Genomic DNA, 18,184 nt, shown 5'->3' with positions numbered 1-18,184 from the left:
TATACAGTTTTTACTCTATATCATTATGCTATACTTGCTATCTCTAAACTATACTATACAAGAACCACAACAGTTCTTCCTTAAAGTGACCTTTATTTTCCTCGTTCCTTACCTCTTAACCTGCGCCCCCAAAATTGGCCATTTTAGTTTTAGTTTTTGAGGACTGCATACTTTTTTTGCAAACCAAAACAACATACTTTATACTTAGAGCACATGCATGAGCCTGGTCTCTTTTGAAAGATGACATTCTAAATTGACTTTTAGTGCTAATGAAATAGAGTAACATAGGTCTGAACTTGAGTTGTAGAAAAACGTATTACTCTAGTTTTTCTGTAGTAGTTAGTAGTATTTCCCCAGAAGGTGGTATGGCTTACCATGTAGTACATGGTAGTACATGTCCAAATTTCATAAAGATCCATTCAGAAATGAGTGATTAGGAGTGATTTTGGTAAACTGTGTACTCAGTTTTCTCATAGACTTCAATCCATTCTGCTGTTTTTCTCTTCCTGTTTTCGCTCATTCGTTTTTCACCAGATCCCTGATTCATACATCCCCAGATGGGGTATCGTTGGAAAGCCACACTCATTGGCTACAACCCTCCATAATCATTTTCGAGATCGGATCTAGATTGACGGAACTACTGTACCAATAGTCGGGAATGGTATTTTGCGCAATACCGTGTACTTTGCACAAGCCTCAAATACCGGCATGTAACTTGAGAACCGCTGAACGGATTTTGTCGGATGCTATCGTCAGGCAACAAATAAGCCTTCAATTCGATATATATATTGTATTACAAAATATGCACACCCGAGCCACTAGGGCTCGCCAAAGTGCCGGTGTGCAAATCATCCTAAAAACGTCCCGCCGGCAGGACGTTGCAGGCTAAGAGGTTTTAAAGTGTCCTTTCCATTGTATTTAAAGTGACCGTTTGTGTGTGAGCAAATGCAGAATGTGTGTTGTGTGTGTGTATGTGTGTGCTCATGTGTACTTGTGTGTGGAGAGTTCAGTGTTCAATGTTCTGATGGCCTGGGGGAAGAAGCTGACGAATCCACATTGGAATACAGGTACAGTGCAATACTGTGTGTCTACAACTAAACCTCACATGTGATTGGTTCAATTGGTCATGCTGTGATCGAAATTATACTGTACATTGTCTGGATGCAAAGAGAAGGAGAAGAGCGGCAGGAAGAAGTCATGCAGATGCAACACAGCCACAGGAGATCTGCAGGTCGCCGCAAGGCAATCTCAAACAACATCAGATCGTAACCCTTTCTTTTTTTTAAAACTTACATTTTTATTAACAATTAAAATCATACAACATTGAAACCAGAAACAAAAAACTGAAACAAAAACAAACATAAATCAATGTGACATGTGAGCTTTTCTTCCATTTATACATGTGACTTTACTACACCCAGCCACTGTTCTTTTGTAGGTGGATCCACTTTGTACCATGCTCTTGTTATTGTTTTCTTAATGGCTACCAGTAGTGTCTTTACTAGGTATTTGTCCTCTCCTTTTATGTTTTCCTGTGTCAGATTCCCCAGATATAGCACCAAGCCTGTCATGGGCACTTCATAACCCAATATCTCCTTTTTTTTCTTTTTTTGTATTATCTTTTCCCCCCTCCTTTTTCCGTTTTTTTCTCCCATCCCAATGTTAGTAATTCCCAATCCCCTTCCTGGTCGTTGCGCACTCTACCCCCTACCATCGGTCTGGGAGGGCGGAGACTATCACACGCTTCCTCCGACACATGTGTAGCCAGCCCACCGCTTCTTTTCACCTGGCAGCGCGGACTCTCACTGGGGGAGTGTAACGTGTGGAAGGATCACACTACCTCGCCCAGATCCTTCCCTCGCTGTGCAGGTGCCCCGACCGAACTGTAGGAGTCGCTGTTTACAACAACCAGGACCCACCCCACCGGCTTTCCCACCCGCTGACACTGGCAATTGTGTCAGTATGGACGGCCGACCAAGCCGGAAGTACCGCAGCTGTATTCGATCACACTGTCTCTGCGGTGGTAGACAGACGCTTAGTCCGCTGCGTTACCCGGCCACACCAATATCTCCTTTAACACATTGGGCGCCAGCCATTAGCCTTACCCTTGTAGCTAGAGCGCCAGGTTTCCATAGCCTACTTTCACTGTGTGTCACTATGTTTGGAGAGCTATATCTATATTCTATATTATAGCTATGGAGACAATACTATGGTCATTTGACAGTGACTTTCTTCCATCGAACATGCAAAAAAGAGATAATTCTTTCATGTATACGTTTGCGCGTTATCCCGTGGTGAATATTGTATAGTTTAGGACTAGGAGTGATCCGGGATAATTCCTGAAATGATTTGATAGCCTGTAACGGCATTAGTTTTGAACACCACACACGCTGATCAGCTGGATCGATATGAAAACATTGTAGGATCAAGGTGAAATTGATGTCATATAGTCCTTACCTTTGATCGAGGTTATTCCAAAAAGAATATTCCAATTGTCTGATTGCGATTTCCAGTATTGATGTCCATCTGGTCCCGGACATAATTTGGCACAATTTATGGATTGAGTGTGCTAGATGCGTTTCGAAGTGTTCGGATGGAGCGGTTTACTTGACTCTGTGTAAATTCTGTGCCCGGAGGGGTTTAAATGTAACACAGGGTGAGATATAAGGTTTCAAAGGGTGGGCGATACTGCCACCTAGCAGGATGCGGCCGGTATTGCACTTTGGCGATCTCAGAATGATTCCCTATGGGAACACCGAGGTCCGTGAATGAATATTGAATACAAATATTGAATAAAAGAAAAAACCACCAAAACCCAAGAAATCTCGGGTCTGGCGCCGAATGTGTTAATGTCTCCCAAATTCCTTCCCAATACTCCCATATCTTCCAAAATATGTGTGTGTGATTCGCCCCCTCCTAACCGCATAGCCTCCAACATGCTTTCTGTGTTGGTGCGTATCTCCCCTTCATCTCTGGTGTTATGAAGATCGTAACCCTTTCAAGTGTGTTGAATGTTTGTTCAGAATTCTATCTTACTTAAATCTGAAATCACTCATTCACATTTCAATGTCCAGTATAGCCATTGTGACATCATCACATTCAAATTTGAATGTCATGTGTGAGATTGTACACCGGAGTGATCAGTTCTCAAAAATCACATTGAAACGAAGTGTAACTAAAGCCTGAGTGAGTGAGTGAGTGAGTGAGTGAGTGAGTGAGTGAGTGAGTATGCGCTCGTGCGCACCACCATACGGTTTATAGAGTCTGAGACAAAAGATGTAGAAAAAACACTTTTCTCTGCAAAGTTTTCGAGCCGATGATTTCAATTAGTATTAATTAGACCTGGTCGTATTAATTAGACAGATGCTGAAAGTGGAGATTATGAAATAGTAAATCAATCCAATCAAATCACTGACACACGTCTACAAGCACTACATCATACTCTTATTCTTCACAGACAGTGCTTACTTTTATTTTAGTGCAATCATCCAGGGTTTGTTCCCTGGGGCCCTCCCTGATGCTCGGTCTAATACACCATCCAAACATGGTCTTAAATCTTCATGTAAACACTAGTCTGCCTGCCAGCTCATTGCATGTCCTCTCCTCGTCAACATCGGCTCTGCCGCGCCTTAAAATGGCTTTGTGGACCTCACTGTCTTCCTCAAAATTAATTGATTTAGAAATCCATTGTGGCCAACACGAGTCATGCATGTACAGGCAAAATAGGGGAAGGGGCGCGGGCAGTAATTGCATGTTGATTGAGAGAACAAACAAATAACATTTTCTGTTTGGAGCTTGTGGCTGACAACAAAGCCTCTCTCTATTGATGTCATTAATATTTTAATTGGCCTCCAGTGAAACTTGAAGCAAACTGCTGCTGGACCAGGAAGGGGGTTGGGTGGCCAAGACAGCTGACAGACTCTTCCTTTGTAAGGGGAATGATTCCGCAGATCATCAGTGCTTGTGACCACAATGCAGGTCTGATAGAATTACAGCACACAGCAAATACTGTAGATAATTTCTGTTTGAACATGGGAAGATGGTTGTACCAGACAGATGGTATTTCAGCAGGGGGTAGGAGTGACGTATCCCTGCGCAAATGTCATACTAAATTAGCTTTTACCTGTAAATTGGCTGTCCGTCAGCTTGTTATTATAACGAGTATTTTTATGCAGACACAGATACAGATACACGTTTTTATATGACAGACTTTGCTCCCTGTACCTTTTTGCATTCAGCCTTTCAAAGAGAGAATGGATGCAACGTATTCGTAGGGATATGAAACGCCTTCTTCTCAGACATCTGTCTTGAGAGGCTATGGACTTTCTGTTACACTTTTTTCTTTTAACTGTCTTATGCTTGGTATGTGGGGAGACAAAAAACGTTTTAATTATATTATATACGTATATAACCATTATTATTCCAAGCCATTTCATCTGTCTGACAGTTAAATTAAGGGAGCCATGCATGGAGAGAACATGAAAGCTAAAAGGTAATTCATTTTCCATTAAGTTTGATATCCCATAATTCCCCCGCAGACCTTTTGAGGGGGGCCATGATTAGAAGCTCCGAACGCATGTCATCTTATTCCTGTATTTTCACAAAATGAGACGTATTAATAAAATGTGGGTCTTGGAGATTAGTCATTTCCTAGCGCTGGTGAGTGCCTTTGAAGGTTTTGGGTGGGGAGAAAGGCATTAATGAAAGCCAATGTCCCTAGCCAGCTAAACATTTTATTTAACATTAAAGAATATACCATTTGACAACTCGCTCTATATCACTCCTTCCTGTTCAGCTTTACAGAGGAATACACTTCTGAAATGGTTTTGTGAATTTGAAAAAGTACTCACCGGGAATGTTCAAGAAGCTAAATTCTAAGCATGCCAATGTGCTTTTTTCCCCAGTGGAATTTAAGCTCTTTCCCCATCTGATCAATAGCCCTACCGAACTCCTTATACTGCAGATTGTATATTGTATTGGGTTGTTACCACTGGAGGCAGGCAGCGATCATTTCTGGTATTAGAGAAGGATGTGTTTGCTGGAGCATTCAATGTCACAGAGGTTCACAGTTTATCACTATCCTGGATCATCAGCACTCCTATCATCTTACAGTTTATATCACTACAGCTGCATGCTGATGTAAACGCACAAAAACACACACACACACACACACACACACACACACACACACACACACACACACACACACACACACACACACACACACACACACACACACACATACCACATACCACATACCACATAATTGCACTACATTTCACATTCCTAGAGTGGAGGAGCTTTGTAGAGACAAACAACAAATCTAATGGTGGTAAATTCCTCAAAGCCTTTTCATCACAACTGAATTGTTCACATTATAATACACCACCAATACAAATTTTTCTCCTTCACAGACACACACATACTGTAGTACACACAAAGACACAGCAATGCACACAGGAATAGCACACACACACACACACACACACACACACACACACACACACACACACACACACACACACACACACACACACACACACACACACACACACACACACACACACACACACACACACACACACACACACACACACACACACACGAGTATCCCACCCAAGCCTTTGCAGATCTGATTTGTATCTTGCTCAGAGAACAGAGCTGTGCCTATAGGGACAGCTGACAACAATAGTATTGACATTTTTATAGTTGATCATTGGGTCAAAGTTCATTTCACTCATTGTTTGGTTTTGAATAAGTGGTTCTCTGGGCTCCATTTACAGCGAATAACATGGGAGTTACTCTGCCAATGGCTTCCCAACAGGCCCAGTTATTGGCGATATTGATTGGGCACTATGCTGGACACAATGGGAAAAAGGACAGTGGTCGTTAAGAATTGGCTGAATTTGTCTTCTGCCGTATTTTCCTCTGTATACAAAGGGGGGGAAAAGATAGAGGTCTTCAAGAGTCTTTTGTGGAGCAGAGCAAATGCATTGGCTTGTTGTAATGGATTTGTCTTAAAGAGATATTTCACTGTCAAGGTGAACAGTGGGAGTGCGTTATGGGCAGTAACCCTTGAGATGTGCCCATGGGTTGGGAAACACTAGACTGAGGATAAAAGAAACAGAGCAATGTTGTACTGTACCTCTATAGGTAAGAGATGAGAATCCAGTGCAAATGCGTCTTTCTTTGTCTCTGAACACCCTGAGGAAAACAGAACGCAGAAACAGGCACAATGCACATTGGTATGTGAAATATATTGTGTATTGTACAGCCTGCAGTCTAGAACTGTATTCTTTTGTCAGAAGTACAAACAAATGTTGACCCTTTTTTTTTACACTTACACTTACAGGTGCAGCTCGATAAATTTGAATATCGTGGAAAAGTTATTTTATTTCAGTAATTCAATTCAAAAAGCGAAACTCTTGAAGGTTATAGATTCATTACACACAAAGTGAAATATTTCAAGCCTTTATTTGTTTTAATTTGGATGATTATGTCTTACAGCTCATGAAAGCCCAAACTTCTGTATCACCAATAAAAAAAATTAAATAGATCTATTTTTCTTTTGTATATAGAAATGTCGGCCTTCTGAAAAGTATGTTCATGTGTTCACTCAGTACTTGGTTGGGGCTCCTTTTGCACAAATTACTGCATCAATACAGCTAAATATATAGACTTTTCCACAATATTCTAATTCAATGAGCTGCACCTGTACATACTGGAATTCCATGGCTGATGATCACCTGTCACCAATACTGGCTGCCCTGTGTGTCTGTTCTGACTGCACTATTCAGTCTGACAGCCTATTGATGTGTGAACCACTTTACATGATACAAACTATGAACACACATAAATAATGTGGTATATTCATTTGTATATTATTTTTTAATGATTTTGTTAATTATTTGTTTCCCCCTCGTAATGAAGGCCAGACGCCTGAATACTGCTAACAGGCGATTTCTCAATCTGACAACATTTATCCTCCCTCATCGACCTTGAAGTTTCACCCTGAGGATCCCAGAGAGATGCTTTTTTCTGGGAATAAATAGAGTTTATAAGGATTAAATAAAAAAAAAATTATAAAAACAACAATCCTTGAAAACAAGTGCCATTTATTCCCAAAATGTTAGCTTATATTATAACACACAACAGCATACTGTGTTTTATTCAGATTCAGATAACGTTGAACCTCTTCAGTACTGTATTTACAAAAAAAATTGTAAATCATCTGCCCTTTGTTCATTTGCTTCGATTTTTTGTACACTTGATCTCAAGAAGGTGCTGAATGAGCGGCATGATATTGGGTATAGAAATGAAGAAATTATGAGAACAGTGACATTCAGTGTTATTGAAAAGATGTAAAGTCATATAATGCCAATTAAAACACATTTGCATTATTCATTTAGATACAGGTAAATAAGAATGGCCATGTGTTGTAAATAATGTGTATACACAGTAGATTTCGCAGAGTACATTTTACTCAGTTTGAGTAAAATTTACTCTGCGAAATTTACTGTGTAGTGTTTACTTAGTTAACTAAGGGAAACTTCATATAATTGAATAGATTTACTTAAAAAAATTAAGGCAACAAAGGGACATGTCACATAATTGAATAGATTTGAATCACCTACGTTTTATTAAAATTTATTGAATAAGTGAACTAAATTTAAACCAAAAACTTAAGTGCATGTTATTAATAATAACAGTTAAAATGTGTTGGATTTAGTAATAACATGCCAAATCATGAGTTAATATAGCCACATTATTTTTTGCAAGTACAACTCAATTTCACAAGGGAAATTGATTTAAATTTACTTAAAATGTTGGGCTATATTAACTCATGATTTGGCATGTTATTACTAAATCCAACACATTTTAACTGTTATTATTAATAACATGCACTTACGTTTTTGGTTTAAATTTAGTTCACTTATTCAATCAATTTTAATCAAACTTATGTGATTAAAATCTATTCAATTATATGACGTGTCCCTTTGTTGCCTTAATTTTTTTAAGTAAACACTAGTCACATTATTTACAGTGTGTAGCTCAACTGCAAAAACTGCTTTTTTTATTTGATTAGATTTGTATTTGGAAATTAAAAACAATTATCTTGACCAATTTGTATTCCTGAGGATATCACCTAAAAGCATTCATTAAAACACTTATTTCCAAGGTGGTCCTCGATGGAAGACATAAAAACACAGCACATACAGATACAGCTGTGAAAAGTCCTGGAACAGCTGTTTGCCTGCCGTTATGAAGTCGTTTTGGTGTGGTTAATGTTAACAATGACCAGCGGGGGCGCTCTTATACAGCTGGTGACAACGTGCTGGACGAGCTCCGCCCTCGGCAAAATGAGAGAGAGGCAGAGAGAGAGTGCCGTCATGAACAAGGAAGTAAATATTGCGTCTCTTCTGTCGGCAGTGGATTGCAATCGGTAAGCTCTTAATTTATATACATTACTATTGAAATGCATTTTTACTTAACTTTACAGCATTATTCAAACGTGATAGGAAGTTATGAGTCATCAGCCGTTTATATATGCAGTCCGTTTTGCCTACAGATTATACATGGCAAATGCCGCAGCCAGCCAGCTCACATACAGTAGAGTAACGTTACGTAACTTTCTCAGATAGCAATCTAACATTACGTTAGTGGAAATCAAACAACTCTAACCCAATACTAATAAGTTGTTTCACATTCTGTTAATCTGTTAGCAATTTTAGTATATAAACCAAACTTAGGTGTGAGGTTAAAATCTTTCTCCGTTTAAACAAACAGGACTCACAACAGAGCAGAAAACTGTCTTGAGTCTGATCTCTATTGTTAAACCTACATGTATGTAATCCAAGCCTGCTTGATTAATAACAAACACATCTTTCTATAATGTTGTGATAGAGCCTGCACAAGTATTATCTGTTCCAAGGTGATGGAGCCTACGGTAGTAAAGATGTAAAGAGTCTGCGGACAGTGTCTGGTTTTAATGTACTAATGGACTGATGGTCATTGTGTTTATGTTTGTGTACTTGTGCATGTGATTGTGTGTGTGTGTGTGTACTTATGTGCTCCAGCTCCTATCATATGTATTGTACTAATAATAGTGTTTACGTTCCATGTGTCCATATCTGGCTGCCAAGAGGTGCGAGGAGCTGAAGGAGAACACAGCTGCTGCGGGACCTGGAGCAGAAGAACGCCATGATCTCGGTCCTGGAGAGCAGCATCAAGGACATAAACTGTACATTGGAAGAGGTCTACAAATATACAGCATTGTTGGGGGGGGGGGGGCTCTCTCGCATATAGTAATAATAGAGTATATACATTTGAGGGGGAATAAACTGTACATATACAGCACTGTTTGTGATACAAAAATAGTAGAGTACATTAACCTGGCACACAACATACTTGTTCACATGTCATTTTTCTTTCACTGTGGTTAATATTGTGATATATTCATGCTGTGATGTGAATGCCGTCCATGTTAGTTTACCTTCAATGGAGAAGTGCATTAAATAATTTTAATGCAAAAAAAGTGTCCTCTGTTCTTTCATTTCAGCATTGTCTATCGCAGAACACATTCCATTGTGGGCAGAGTGTATGCTTGGTTTCATTCCAGCCTTGCCTAAACACCAGCTGATGATTTCACTAATTGGCTCACCTCTTCAACTAACTCACCTGGTGCAATGTATAGTTAAAATGAAAACTTGGCCCACGATGGGTTGAGTTTGAGACCCCTGGTGTATCCCCCTTTTTTTTTTTTTATGTACTTTTACTTTTTAGTACTTAAGTACATTTAAAAGTAGGACTTTTTGACTTTTACTCAAGTGTGTTTTTAGCCAGATACTTTTGACTTTTACTTGAGTCAGATTTTGAGATGGTACCCATACTTTCACTTAAGTATAATTTCTGGGTACTTTTTACACCCCTGATAAATGTCATGTATGTTGAGTGTCATAAATGTCACTATGAATTGAAAATGGGGGACCCTGATGTAAACAAGACAAACGTCTTTCTCTGGTCTGCATCCCCTTAACAATTGTGTGTATTGAGCCGTACTGTATTGTACCCATTCTGCAATCTGTTAAACAAAGTATTCATTCATTCAACCAAAACCACAAAAACAAAACAACTGGATGAATGAATGAAAACTTTATTTATCTTATCTTTAAGAGCGGTTTTGAATGTGGGCAGGGGTAAAGTGGGTTTTAGGAGTGAGGTTAAGCAGTAGTCTGACCAGTTTGTTTTGTGATGTTTGTAATCTTGTTTTAGGGCCTTTGAGGTGCTTTGGTACCATGAGGTGCAAGCATAGTCGTAGTACCCTTGAATGAGTGCTCCTGTTAGAGTCTTAAGGGTATTCTTGTTTACCAGAGAGGAGATCCGGCACAAGAATCTTGTTTCTTACAATAATAATATGTCAAATGTATACTCTCTTTTCTGGACTCTTTTCGTATCACAAACAGTACTGTATTTGCAAATCTGATATGTCATAAATGTATAGATGTAGCAGTACTGTCTATCTGTATGTCATGCATGTCATTATGTTATGATGAATTGTAAATGGGGGACCCTGATGTAAACAAGACAAAACGTCTTTCTCAGGTCTGCATCCCCTTAACAATTGTATGTATTGAGCCGTACTGTATTGTACCCATTCTGCAATCTGTTAAATAAAGTTTTCATTCATTCATGCTTGAGGAAGACCGGTAAGGTCGAAACGTTTATTTATATATTGTAAGAGTATATTTATGAGTATGAGTATATATACTTTTGGGAAGAGCCATCGTTTCTTCCAGGATAACGACCCCAAACACAGCGCTGCCAGAGTTTGCATTGCAGCAGAGGGAATCAATTGGGTCAAAACCCCGGCTGAGTCGCCCGATTTGAACCCCATTGAAATTGTGTGGCACCTAATGAAAGATTATATTCGCAGAGAGGCGAAACCTTTCACGAAAGATGCTTTAGTAGCGGCCATAAGGTTTTACTGGCGCAATAAACTAACAGTGGATGTATGTAACAATCTCATCGCTGGCTTGGCAAAAGTGTTGCCCCTAGTCATAGCAAATAATGGAGGGCAAAGTGGTAAATAAGCCAGTTAACGTGTAACCTTGTAATTTGTGTGTGTGTGTTTTAATACAATTCTGAACTCTTGACTTGACTGACAACTTGTTACTTGATATTACTGTAAATCATTTGACATCTATTGCTGACTGTTCATACATTTGTTACAATAAAGATGCAAATAATTGTTATCTCTTGTCCAATCAGACAGTTTTGTATGTAACGTTGTGTTTAATAACAATAACAGTGACGTCACATACTGGATTTACTACATCGCCCTCTGTAGAACACAAATGAGCAAGGGCGCACATAATAATAATATATTTAACACCCCCACTCGAACTTAGCTTATTGTGGTACAAAACAAAAATATATATATATTCTCCCTCTTTGGCCTGCAATACAAAATAAACAACAACAACAACAACAAAAAACATATTGGCACATCCATGCTTTTCTTTCACTCTAACTAAGTGCCAAACAAATACTGAGCAAACTTCTTTAGTTGTAGCTTAGTGGCTGGTTTTGACCCCCACCCAACCTCCTCCAATGTACACTGTATTTGCAAATCTGGTATGTCATAAATGTATAGATGTAGCAGTACTGACTATCTGTATGTCATGTATGACATATATGTCCTGATGAATTGAAAATGGGGGACCCTGATGTAAACAAGACGAAAGTCTTTCTCTGGTCTGCAATGTACAGTGTTGTTTGTACAGTTGTACAGTGTCCCCCCTCCTACCCAACCCCCCCCCCCCCCACTCATACCCCCCCCCCCACTCCTAACCAACCCCCCCCCCCCCCAGAAAGTGCAACTGTTGGTTGTCTTCTACTCTTCCATGAAATGAGAGAGCTTCTCTCACTTAGGTGTACAGTAGGTGTGACATTGGATTGGCAACCCCCCATTGGTGTGGCACTGGCCATTGAAATGCTAATTGTTGGGGGACCCTGATGTAAACAAGACAAAAGTATTTCTCAGGTCTGCACCCCCTTAACAATTGTATGTATTGAGCTGGACTGTACTGTACCCATTCTGCAATCTGTTAAAATTTGATATTACATTTACATTTAGTCATCTACCTATTGAAGCGTTGAGAGAAAAAGACAGCCAAGATTGTACTTTAAACTATACTTTTATTTGCCTGTATTCTAAATTACATGCAATGCAAAGTAGAACTGTAATATGTACTTTCTCAGTCAGTGCTAAATGCAGTCCTCTTATGCAGCATCACTTTTCACATCAAAACAAAAGTAGAACTGTAATGTGGACTCAGTCAGTCACACTTATTTAACATGATCAAATAATTATTATAATATTTTTTACTTCACTTTGAAATATTATAGTGAAATATTTTGCAACGTTGTCGCATTTATCTTGTTGAAATCCTCCAACAGGCTCTTTTTTGTAAGTTGACTGGTTTGCACACCAATAATACAGTGCAATAATAGAATAGTAGAATAGATAGTAAAATTATGCAATAGAATGGCCAGAGTAAAATAGTGCTACAGTACAATCAACAGCGGGGTGTATTAGAAGGCTATGGTGAAGAGGTACGTTTTTAGCTTATTTCTGAAAATATTAAGAGATCTAGCTTCCCTAATGTCCATAGTGTGTTCCATAACTTTGGTGCATAGTTAGTTAGCAAAGGCTGCATCACTGATTTTCTTTAGACTGTGACTCGGAACCTTCAATAGTAGATGATCGCAATGTTTATACTTTGTATATAAGGAGGAGGACCTTGAAATCAATTCTAAATGTTACCGATGATTACTGATGTAAACAGGGGGATCCTGATGTAAACAAGACAAAAGTATTTCTCAGGTCTGCACCCCCTTAACAATTGTATGTATTGAGCTGGACTGTACTGTACCCATTCTGCAATCTGTTAAAATTTGATATTACATTTACATTTAGTCATCTACCTATTGAAGCGTTGAGAGAAAAAGACAGCCAAGATTGTACTTTAAACTATACTTTTATTTGCCTGTATTCTAAATTACATGCAATGCAAAGTAGAACTGTAATATGTACTTTCTCAGTCAGTGCTAAATGCAGTCCTCTTATGCAGCATCACTTTTCACATCAAAACAAAAGTAGAACTGTAATGTGGACTCAGTCAGTCACACTTATTTAACATGATCAAATAATTATTATAATATTTTTTACTTCACTTTGAAATATTATAGTGAAATATTTTGCAACGTTGTCGCATTTATCTTGTTGAAATCCTCCAACAGGCTCTTTTTTGTAAGTTGACTGGTTTGCACACCAATAATACAGTGCAATAATAGAATAGTAGAATAGATAGTAAAATTATGCAATAGAATGGCCAGAGTAAAATAGTGCTACAGTACAATCAACAGCGGGGTGTATTAGAAGGCTATGGTGAAGAGGTACGTTTTTAGCTTATTTCTGAAAATATTAAGAGATCTAGCTTCCCTAATGTCCATAGTGTGTTCCATAACTTTGGTGCATAGTTAGTTAGCAAAGGCTGCATCACTGATTTTCTTTAGACTGTGACTCGGAACCTTCAATAGTAGATGATCGCAATGTTTATACTTTGTATATAAGGAGGAGGACCTTGAAATCAATTCTAAATGTTACCGATGATTACTGATGTAAACAGGGGGATCCTGATGTAAACAAGATGAAAGTCTTTCTCTGGTTTGCATCCCCTTAACAATTGTATGTATAATTGTATGTATAACATCTGCCAAATTTTTTTATAGTTTTTGATTTGCAGCGGGATCCGGAAGCGCCACTGAACCGTGAGTCGAATCAGTGAATCGGTTCATTGCCGTGAGCGTGTATCGAATCGCTCACTCACTGAAATTATCCGTTGGGCACATCACTGACTGTTGCCTTTGACACACCTCTGATGTGGGAGATGAGGTCAAAGGACATGTCGTGACGCAGTTTGACAAGGGTGATAAATAGCTGATCTATGGGTGAGATTATGGTGCTCCTTGTCTTCTCTGTGTGCAAGAAAGAAAACAAGTGCTGAAGCACTGGCCAGGTAACACCTGTCATCATCTTGCATTTGGTGTCGTTGCTGTCCACAGATGAAGCGGTCAAGGAGCTTGACTCGACCTTGGTTCTCTGTTGGTCACCATCCTCCTTGGCTGCATCACTCTCCTTTTTTCACGCCGCTCATGGCGACTGATGTTTGTTGACGTAGATGGTGTAGACTGTGATGTTGAAGGGAATACAGGTACAGTATGTAGTCTGGGTGTGTTTGGTCATTGACCTTTGCTCCTGAATGAATGAAAACGTTATTAACAGATTGCAGAATGGGTACAATACAGTACAGCTCAATACACACTCTTGGATCAAATAACAAACTCAGCAAGGCCAACGGCTTCTCTGTTACAGTGGGTGACAATATTGTCACAAGGAAAGATGAAATTACCTACCTGGGTTCCATCCTAGAGGCAAATCTTTCCTGTGACAAAATGGCAACCAATGTAATAAAAAAAAGTCAACCAACGAACAAGATTCTTGTACCGGATCTCCTCTCTGGTAAACAAGAATACCCTGAAGACTCTGGCAGGAGCACTCATTCAAGGGTATTACGACTATGCTTGCACCTCATGGTACCAAAGCACCTCAAAAGCGCTAAAAACTAAATTACAAACATCACAAAACAAACTGGTCAGACTACTGCTTGACCTTACTCCTAGAACCCACCTCACCCCTGCCCACTTTGACTACCTAGGATGGCTTAGAGTAGACGACAGAGTACAGCAACTTGCAATGGGCCTGGTCTACAAGATACTGTACACTACACCACTAAGATACCCATGTACATGTCGAAATACTTCCCAAAGGTCAGTGAATACCACGACCACAACACCAGAGGGAGTTCCACAAATCATGTTCAACCCAGATTCGGCTCAAACAAGGGACTAAACACGTTTCGCAATTATTAAAATGATAATACTTTTATTAATATTAATTAGGCTACTGCTGGCCATTCATCAAGCGAGACATTGCTGATTGTTTATGTATTTTATAAGACAAGACTACAGCAGCCGTGTATCTTGGATGTAATGATTGATTGATTGATTGATTGATTGAAAAAAATTAACAGATTGCAGAATGGGTACAATACAGTACAGCTCAATAAACACAATTGTTAAAGGGATGCAGACCAGAGAAAGACTTTCGTCTTGTTTACATCAGGGTCCCCCATTTTCAATTCATCATAACATGACATACAGTACTGCTACATCTATACATTTATGACATACCAGATTTACAAATACAGTACTGTTTGTGATACAAAAAGAGTCTAAAAAAGAGAGTATATGATAACGTTAGCACACTGTCGATGGCTCATTGATTTAACTGTAGCTACTGTACAGTAGCAAGCCAAGTTACTACGGGGGACCCTGATGTAAACAAGACGAAAGTCTTTCTCTGGTCTGCATCCCCTTAACAATTGTGTATATTGAGCTGTACTGTATTGTACCCATTCTGCAATCTGTTAAATAAAGTTTTCATTCATTCGTTCATTCACTTACCGATCTTTGTGCACCTTCTTAGTTCAAGTGTCGAACGAAGTTGGACGTTGCATGATTGCATCTCCAACTGTGATCCTCGAACCGCACGTTTTGCATACTGCGATTCGTTTTGTTTATCACCGCATAGTTTTTATAACGAAACGCAACAATCTTGGGTAGCATTTTACATTTCGCCGTTCGGAATGAGTGAACTCAGCTCTAACATTACTTCCTGACTATGCATCGCTCGTGCTATCGCGCAACGTGATTGGTTGTTTCAAAGTGCCCTACTGTAAAATATGCCATACTTTGTTTACTTGTTTATTGCACAATGTCGCTCTATTGGTTGGATTCTTATTATATAATGAAGTGTGGATTCGCGCAAAATGAATTAATATATATACATTTACATACAGATCGTTATACAGTATACTGTGTAGGACGTTGTAGCGTCCGTCTAATGACTTTGCGCCTCCTGGCGGCATAAAATAGAACAGCAGCCTGGGTTCCTAATTCATTTCCGACGTGATATAACCGTGCTCACGTCGCGGCAAAGCGCCCAGGAAAACTAAACGCTTCATCTGTAGCCTACTCAACTGCAAATTTTTGCTCAACTGCAAACATTTATGCCTACTTATGTATTAGCCTACAGGGGAAAACACATTCACAACAGGCAGCAACGTTTATCTTCAGCCAAGTATGGTAATAAGGTAACTATTAGGATATATATGGTATGGATTACTTACTCTTATAACTTATTACTATCTGTGGTAGCTCTAGTCTCCACCTACACAAATAATTTTTGTGCTGTCCATTGAGTTCAAGTTCAAGTTCTTTAATAGTTGTCATACAGAAGTACAGAATACTTTCATACAAAATGCTTCTTACTGTTACGCTCCAGAGACTGTGCTAGACAAGATAGTATCAAATAGTTCTCAAGTTCTTTAATAGTTGTCATACAGAAGTACAGAATACTTTCATACAAAATAATAACATAATAACATAATATAGCATGAATTTAGAAGAAGAAAATGAGGTCACAGTGTTCGGTATAGACATATGTACAATGTTCTGAGTTACCATATAATATACAATACACAATACTATGCAGTGTACTAATGTACAGTACTATCTAGTGCAAAGCAGAAATGGGATGAGGTACAATTTTAGGTACAATTTACAGTAAGGTGTACGAGTTGTAGTGCAATCCTTCATCCATAAATATAAAGTGTGGGGAGTGGGTGCTACAGTGTGTTTGTTTAAAGTGGGTGTGTGCTATAAGTGTGTGGAGTGGGTGCTACAGTGTGTTTGTTTAAAGTGAGTGTGTGCGTGTGGATGTGTGTGCTATGTGCGTTTGGTGGTTGTTGTTGTGTAGTGTTCATTCATTGTTCGTTTAGCAGCCTGATGGCCTGGGGATAGAAGCTTCTTCTGAGTCTTTCTGTGCTCGCCTTGAGACTCCTGTATCGCTTGCCTGACCGCAGCAGTTCAAAGAGGCAGTTGTTCGGGTGACTGGAGTCTTTAATGATTCTCTTAGCCTTGCCCCTGCACCGCTTGTTGTAAATGTTCTGGAGGGTGGGAAGCCCCCCTCCAATTGTGCGTTCCGCTGAACGTGTCACTCTTTGTAGTCTGCTTCGGTCTTGAGCATGCACCTTCACGTATAGGCACATTAACTGTAGGTCAAACTCCCCAAACAAACAAGCACACCATTGATTTAATTGCCATATAAATCACATACAAAGATCTAACTAATACTCCTCTCTGAACATGAATATAAAACAAGAAGGTGATCTATTAACTGTGTAAACCTTATGCAATATTCATCATTGATATTTGAATACTTGAAATCTGAATGAACTGAGTAGTTAGTATCAAATGAAATAAGATGGAACAGCTCGATGCATTCATTGAATAAACAACTATTTGCTCATTACCAGTATGGTATTGTTGAAATTGTACAGCTTTTTGCACATCTTTGTCAGGGAATTCCAACAATTCTGGAACTGAATGTACCAGTTAATTGTTATCATCTCTCTCTCCGTATGTCTAGTCAAGCCAGGTTGTGGAGGAGAGAGACAGGGATGAAAATGCTATAGACTACTTTGCCCACCCCGAGCCTGCTATGATGCAGATGTTTTTACATCACCACCCAAAACAAGATTCAGCCAAGAGTGAGTGAGTACACTGGTCCACTTGCACTGGTCCACTTGTCCATGGCTCTTACTACCCAGCTTTGTAGTGGTTTGGGGGAATAGTACAGTAGGTAAGTATATTTAAGGGGACCGCAAGGATGATGTACTGTCGGGTGGTGTCTGACCGATTATGGTGGGCCGGTCTGGGCCAAAAATGCCAGGGCCGATTTTTGGTCCCAGTCCAGCCCTGCCAGTACCAACGCCTGCCAGCGCAGGTCCTACCTGAGCGCGACGTGGCTCGACTGCCAAGCGCCGCGCGTAGTCCATCGGTCCGCTGTCATGCAACAAGGAAAACACAGGATAGGACCGCCGTGCTGTCTGGACGTGCCGAGAAGGTTCCGGGGGCTGGCGTACTTCTGGCGAAAGCCCAACATTGCGTAATTTCTCCCTACGCTTCATAACAAAGTTCCACCTGTTTGAAAGTACAT

The sequence above is a fragment of the Notolepis coatsorum genome (assembly GCF_963971535.1).
Source record: "Notolepis coatsorum genome assembly, chromosome: 5".
NCBI lineage: Eukaryota > Metazoa > Chordata > Actinopteri > Aulopiformes > Paralepididae > Notolepis > Notolepis coatsorum.
The sequence above is the reverse complement of the archived record's forward strand: the minus strand, read 5'-3'. Positions refer to the sequence as shown.